This window comes from Phocoena sinus, chromosome 4 (assembly GCF_008692025.1).
Source record: "Phocoena sinus isolate mPhoSin1 chromosome 4, mPhoSin1.pri, whole genome shotgun sequence".
In the NCBI taxonomy this organism is placed as follows: Eukaryota; Metazoa; Chordata; class Mammalia; order Artiodactyla; family Phocoenidae; genus Phocoena; species Phocoena sinus.
The window spans coordinates 133,792,233-133,798,514 of NC_045766.1; the positions used below are offsets into that span (position 1 = coordinate 133,792,233).

The following is a 6,282-nucleotide window of genomic DNA, read 5'->3' on the forward strand; positions in this document are numbered from 1 at the left end:
TAGGAGCCAACTGTTCAGGTTCAAATCCCAGTTGCTAGCCTTGGGCAAGGGAATTAAATTTTCTGTGCCTCTGTTTCTGCATTTGTAAAAGGAGGGTGATAACAGTACCAGGCTGAGGGCTGTTGTGTAGATTACAACAGCGTAATAGTGTCTGGCCTGTAATAAGTACTCAATAACCATCTGCCTTTGTGACGACCTATTCCTGAACTTTGCTGTGTAACACACAGGCTGCCAAAAGGTAATAGTAAAAGACATTTAAAATGTTTTCTAGGAAAAGTAGCCCATGAGGAATCCTTTAACAAAACAAGCAAGGAAACAAACAAAAAGACCCTGTATCTTTCTAGCTGGAAAAATCTTTTCGTGTATGAGGTTGCTTAGCATGGGGGACAGTCATGCTGCCTAAGGAGTCCTCTGAGGGCAGTGAACCAGCCCCGTCGTCCTACTTTAATTCATCCAGCAAACTTCAGAGTATCTCCTGTCTGCAAGGTACTGGTGTTGGTTAAGGTGGTTTTGGAGGCAAGAGACAGAAAACTCCTACTCAGCCAGCTTGAACCATGAAGCACTCTATTATCTTATATGGTGAGGGATCCAAAGGCAGCGTGACTCTGGCTCTTCCTCTGTCTTTCCGGATTCCTTTGCCTCTGCCCCTTTCTGGTGCTGTCTTAACCCTCAGACTGGTGTCAAGAGAGCGGCTTTCATCCCCTGTGTCTCATTTGGGCGGACAACATCCCTCCTAAGCAGAGGAACAAGCTCTTCCTTGTGTCTTCTTTTAAAAGCAAGGAAATCGAGATATGTTCGGTAGATGGGCTTTGTGCCCATGGATGCTGCTGAGTAAGCATCGTTGACATCTCCCCCCTCCACTGCCGTCATGTCCAAGTCAGAGTGTCCCAAAGAGCCCGAACAGCTGTGGAAGCTCTTCATTGGAGGTATGAGCTTTGAAACAACCAATGAGTGTCTGAGGAGCCATTTTGAGCAGCGGGGAGCGCTCACAGATTGTGTGGTGATGAGGGATCCGAGCACCAAGCACTGCAGAGGCTTCTGGTTTGTCACATACGCCACTGTGGAGGAGGTGGATGCGGCCATGAACGCAAGGCCACACGAGGTGCATGGAAGAGTGGTGGAACCAAAGAGGGCCATCTCAAGAGAAGATTCTCAAAGACCTGGTGCCCATTTACCTGTGAAAAAGGTTTTTGGGGCTTCCCTGGTGGCGCAGTGGTTGAGAGTCCGCCTGCCGATGCAGGGGACACGGGTTCGTGCCCCGGTCTGGGAAGATCCCACATGCCGCGGAGCGGCTGCGCGGGTGAGCCATGACGGCTGAGCCTGCGCATCCGGAGCTTGTTGCTCCGCAACGGGAGAGGCCACAGCAGTGAGAGGTCCGCATACCGGGGGGGGGAAAAAAAAAAAAGGTTTTTGGTGGTGACATTAAAGAAGACACTGAAGAACATCACCTAAGAGATTATTTTGAACGGTATGGGAAAATCGAAGTGACCGAATTCATGACTGACCTAGGCAGTGGCAAAAGGAGAGGCGCTGCTTTCCTAACTTTTGATGACCATGACTCCGTAGACAAGATTGTCATTCAGAAACACCACACTGTGGGGCTTCCCTGGTGGCACAGTGGTTAAGAATCCACCTGCCAATGCAGGGGATATGGGTTCGAGCCCTGGTCTGGGAAGATCCCACACGCCGCGGAGCAGCTAAGCCCGTGCACCACAACTACTGAGCTTGTGCTCTAGAGCCCGTGAGCCACAACTACTGAGCCTGTGTGCTGCAACTACTGAAGCCCACGTACCTGGAGCCCATGCTCCACAACAAGAGAATCCACCGCAATGAGAAGCCCGCGCACCACAAGGAAGAGTAGCCCCCACTCGCTGCAACTAAAGAAAACCTGTGCACAGCAACAAAGACAAAAATAAATAAATTAAATAAGTTAATTTAAAAAAAAGAACACAGGTTTAAAAAAACAAAAACAAAACAAACAGAAAAGAAATACCACCCTGTGAATGGCCACAACTGTGAAGAAAGGAAAGCCCTACCTAAGCAAGAGATGACAGTGTTTCATCCAGCCAAAGAGGTCGAAGTGGTTCTGGAAACTTTGGTGGTGGTCTTGGAGGGGGTTTTGGTGGGAATGACATCTTTGGTCGTGGAGGAAACTTCAGTGGCCGAGGTTGCTTTGGTGGCAGCCGTGGTAGCGGTGGATATGGTGGCAGTGGCGATGGCTATAATGGGTTTGGTAACGATGGAAGCCATTTTGGAGGTGGCAGAAGCTACGATGATTTTGGCAGTTATGACAATCAATCTTCAAATTTTGGACCCGTGAAAGGAGGAAACTTTGGAGGCAGAAGTGCTGGTCCCTGTGGTGGTAGAGGCCAATACTTTGCCGAACCATGAAACCAAGGTGGCTGTGGTGGTTCCAGCAGCAGCAGGAGCTATGGCGGGGGCAGAAGATTTTAATTACTGCTGGGAAACAAAGCTTAGCAGGAGAGGAGAGCCAGAGAAGTGACGGGGAAGCTCCAGGCTACAACAGATTTGTGAACTCAGCCAAGCACGGTGGTGGCAGGGCCTAGCTGCTACAAAGAAGACATATTTTACACAATACTCATGTGCTTGGGCAAAAAAAACTGGAAGACTGTATTTGTGACCAATTGTATAACAGATTATTTTAGTTTCTGTTCTGTGGAAAGTATAAAGCATTCCAACAAAGGGTTTTAATGTAGATTTTTTTTTTTTTGCACCCATGCTGCTGATGGCTAAATGTAATGGTCTGATCATGAAGCTGACTAAATGTGTCTTTAAAAAAAAAAAAAAAAGGCAAGGAAATCTTTTCCTGAAGCTCCTCAGCAGAACCCCCTCCTATCTCGTTGACCACAAAATTGGCCCATGACTATGTTGGAACCAGTCCTTGACAAGGGGAATGGCGCCATCATGATTGACTTGGACTCCTCATGGCCCACGCACTGAGGGCCCAGCCTCCTCTGAAGCATGTGGACAGATTGGAGAAGGGGAGACACCAGATTAAAATGGGGATTGTGACAGGAAGGAGGAGAGAAGAAGTGCCTGAGGGTTCGACCTCCAGCAGCATCTACCAAATAGCTGTAGGGCAAATCATCACCTTCAAAACCTCACATTCGAGAGAGTGAGGTGGAGACACACAGAATCTGAACATTGATCAGAATACAATAATTACTGAAATAGAGTTTTGATCAGAGGACATGGGAGTGTGGAAGAAAAATTGATTAATCCTTCTTTGGCTGGTATCAGGACTGGTGACAGCTGAGCAGCCCATGGAAGAATTGAATAAGAGGCAGCTGAAATATGGCTTTCTTGGTAGAAAAAGAATTTTTTTTTAATGATGTTTCTAAAACCAAGATTTTTTTCCAATTTATTAAAAACATTAAAAAATGTGTGGTAAAATGCCCATAACATAAAATTTACCATCTTAACCATATTTAAGTGTGTAGTTCAGTATTGTCGAGTCTATTCACGTTATGCAACCAATCCCCAGAACTTTTTCATTTTGCAAAACCAAAACTCTGTATCCATTAAACGACTCCCCATTTCCTCTTCCCTCCAGCCCCTGGCAACCACCATTCTTTCTGTTTCTGTGAGTTTGACTCTTCTAGATACTTCATCTAAGTGGAATCATACAATATGTGTCCTTTGGTGTCTGGTTTATTTCACTTAGCATAACGTCCTCAAGGTTCTTTCATGTTGCAGCCTGTCCCAGAATTTCCTTCCTTTTTAAGATTGAATAACATTCCATTACATTTATATATCACATTCTGTTTATCAGGTCATCCAGGGATGGACACTTGGGTTGCTTCCTTGTCTCGGCTATCGCAAATAATGCTACCGTGAACATGGGTGTACGTATATTTCTTCAAGACTCTGCTTTCAATTCTTTTGGTTATACCAGAGTGGAGTTGTCAAGCTTGGTCCTTAAATCTCCTAATGTGTGTTCTTATTGTAAGGATAATAGTTGAAGGTGGATGTATGATTTATGTTTTAGAGCCTTGCTGCCCACTGTGGTACCTGGTCTCGTAGGAGCATCAGTTACACCTGGGAGATGGTTAGGTATCTTGCCCCAGCTCTACTTACTGAACCAGATCTGCAGGTCCTAGGGAATCCCCAGGTGCCTCCAAGGCACATTAAAATTTGAGCAGCCCTGCTCTGAGTATACACTGTTTCCCTTCCGAGAGTTTACGATCAAGTGTATCTTTTCTCTTCGGTTTTACCTTCATTCAAAAATTTGCTCTTTCCTCCCCTTTGTGCTACATACAAATCATTTGCTTTCAGAGACTTGATATTTAACATTGCAGCTGCAGAGATCTTTTCTTTTTTTTTCTTCTTCCCGTTTACTGTTTCATCTGCCTCTAAAAGAGGCAGGAATTAGATCAGCTGGAATTAGAAAAGAAGACCCGCTGCAGAGGTGACTGCTAATTAAGTCCCATCTAGAAGATTATTAGTTTAATACAGCAACAAAGCAAACAAACAAAAAGAGAGCATATTTTAGTTTTGGTTGAGAAGGGTAGGACCCAGGAAAACAGAAGTATGTGAAAAGAATTGCTAAGTGGCTGATAAATAGGCTTAAGTTATTTAAACTGGCACCGAGCACGGCTTAAACAGTATGTTTTGCATCATCTAAATTTCTAAATACCTGGAGTATATTTGTAAACATGGCAATCTAACATGTTATTGAACGGCACATTCATATTCAAATGAGCATAAATGAGGATTTAACAGCTGATTGCACAGTGTGAATGATAGTAACTAATTGTCAAGTCGGAAAGTTGCACAGATAATAGTACTAATGCGATCGGCACGCAGCCGCAGTGATATGACTTACAGTAGCAAATCCGTGAATTTTCAGCTGGCTGCCCAAGTCCCCGTACATAAAAGAACGAGTCTGGATTAGGGCAACGTGGGCCAAATGGGCAGTCAGAAGGGAAATGAAGGGCGAGGAGGAAGAATCGGAGCTAGGTTTGAGGGGCGGTGTGAAACTTTTCTTTCCCCCTACGCCGGCCTTTACCTCTTTCATAACAGTCATCAATGGGGCTCCCTGGCCATTCAGCGCTGTCCCTCTTCTAGGAAGCAATTGTTCAGAGGTGTGGCTCATTTCAGGCATTAATCTCCACTGAATGGCGGCTGTGTTACACATTCTGTCTCTACCCGGAGCCTGCAGGCAGCTGGTCAGTGGAAAGAAACAATGACCACAGGAGAATGGGGCAAACGCTTTGCTGCAGATGCGGTATCCCCAACCTTGACCTTGGTCATTTCCCTCCCAGGGTGGCTTGGCCCTTCGCAGCGGGAGCCTGGCTTTGCGAGGCTGCCATGGCGGGCAAGGTGGCCGCTACCTGCGGATTTGTTCCCTCCTAATAACCCTTAGACCCGACAGGCAGTCACCATGAGCACTGGAGACGGAGGCCAATGTGGAGGCTGCTAAGGCAAAACATGAAAACAAACCCCCTAACTTTTCAGGCAGGGGCTTTTCCAGCAGGGATGAGCGGCTCTAGTTCCCAGCGGGTCTGGTCGGTGATCCAAGCCTGGGTGTTGGGCATTGGTCAGGGGAAGTGGCTGTTCTTTCAGGCCAGCGCTTGCCTCCTGCATCCTCTGTCACCCAGCCTCCAGCCTGTGCAGAGCTCTGGGAGGGGGAGAAATGTAACAAAAAATCCTGTCTTCTGTCCACCCCTAGTGCCTTCTATACCTCCACCCCCCAGGGGGAAAAACATATCACTATCCTCATCCCTACCCCATCTTCAGCCCGTCTCCATTCTCATCCAGTCTCCTTCTCCATCTTTCTCTACCTCCGCCTTTCTCTCTCTCATATATCTCTCATCTATCTATTATCTATCAATCAATCGATCATCTATGTATCTATTTATGTATCTATTATCTATCATCTATCAATTATCAATCAATCATCTAGGTATCTATCTAAGTATCTAGCAATCTATCTCTATGTATTATCTATCTCTATGTATCTAGCATCTAATACAGAAACGCAGATTTGCTGGAGTACTGCTTATCACTTCCTTGATTAAACCATGAATGACTGCCCACTGACAACAAAAAGTGCAAACTTTTTACTAGAACCCTGCAAGTCTTTCATAACCTGAACCACCTTAGTTTTCCAACTTCTTCCCCTTCCCTTCCTCCCTCCTCACTTCCTCTCTCCTTTCCTTCCTCTGAGGTCACAGACATGATACCAGGCACAGGACATCCTGACACTCCCTCCCACCCACTTCCTGACGGCTGCCTTTCATCACACCCTGCCTCTGCCCC

General features: G+C 46.2%; 1 pseudogene; it reads left to right on the forward strand.

The window, feature by feature from the left end:
- The first annotated feature begins 868 nt into the window (after window positions 1-868).
- Window positions 869-2,454, forward strand: LOC116752763 (annotated as a pseudogene).
- The last annotated feature ends 3,828 nt before the right edge of the window (window positions 2,455-6,282 follow it).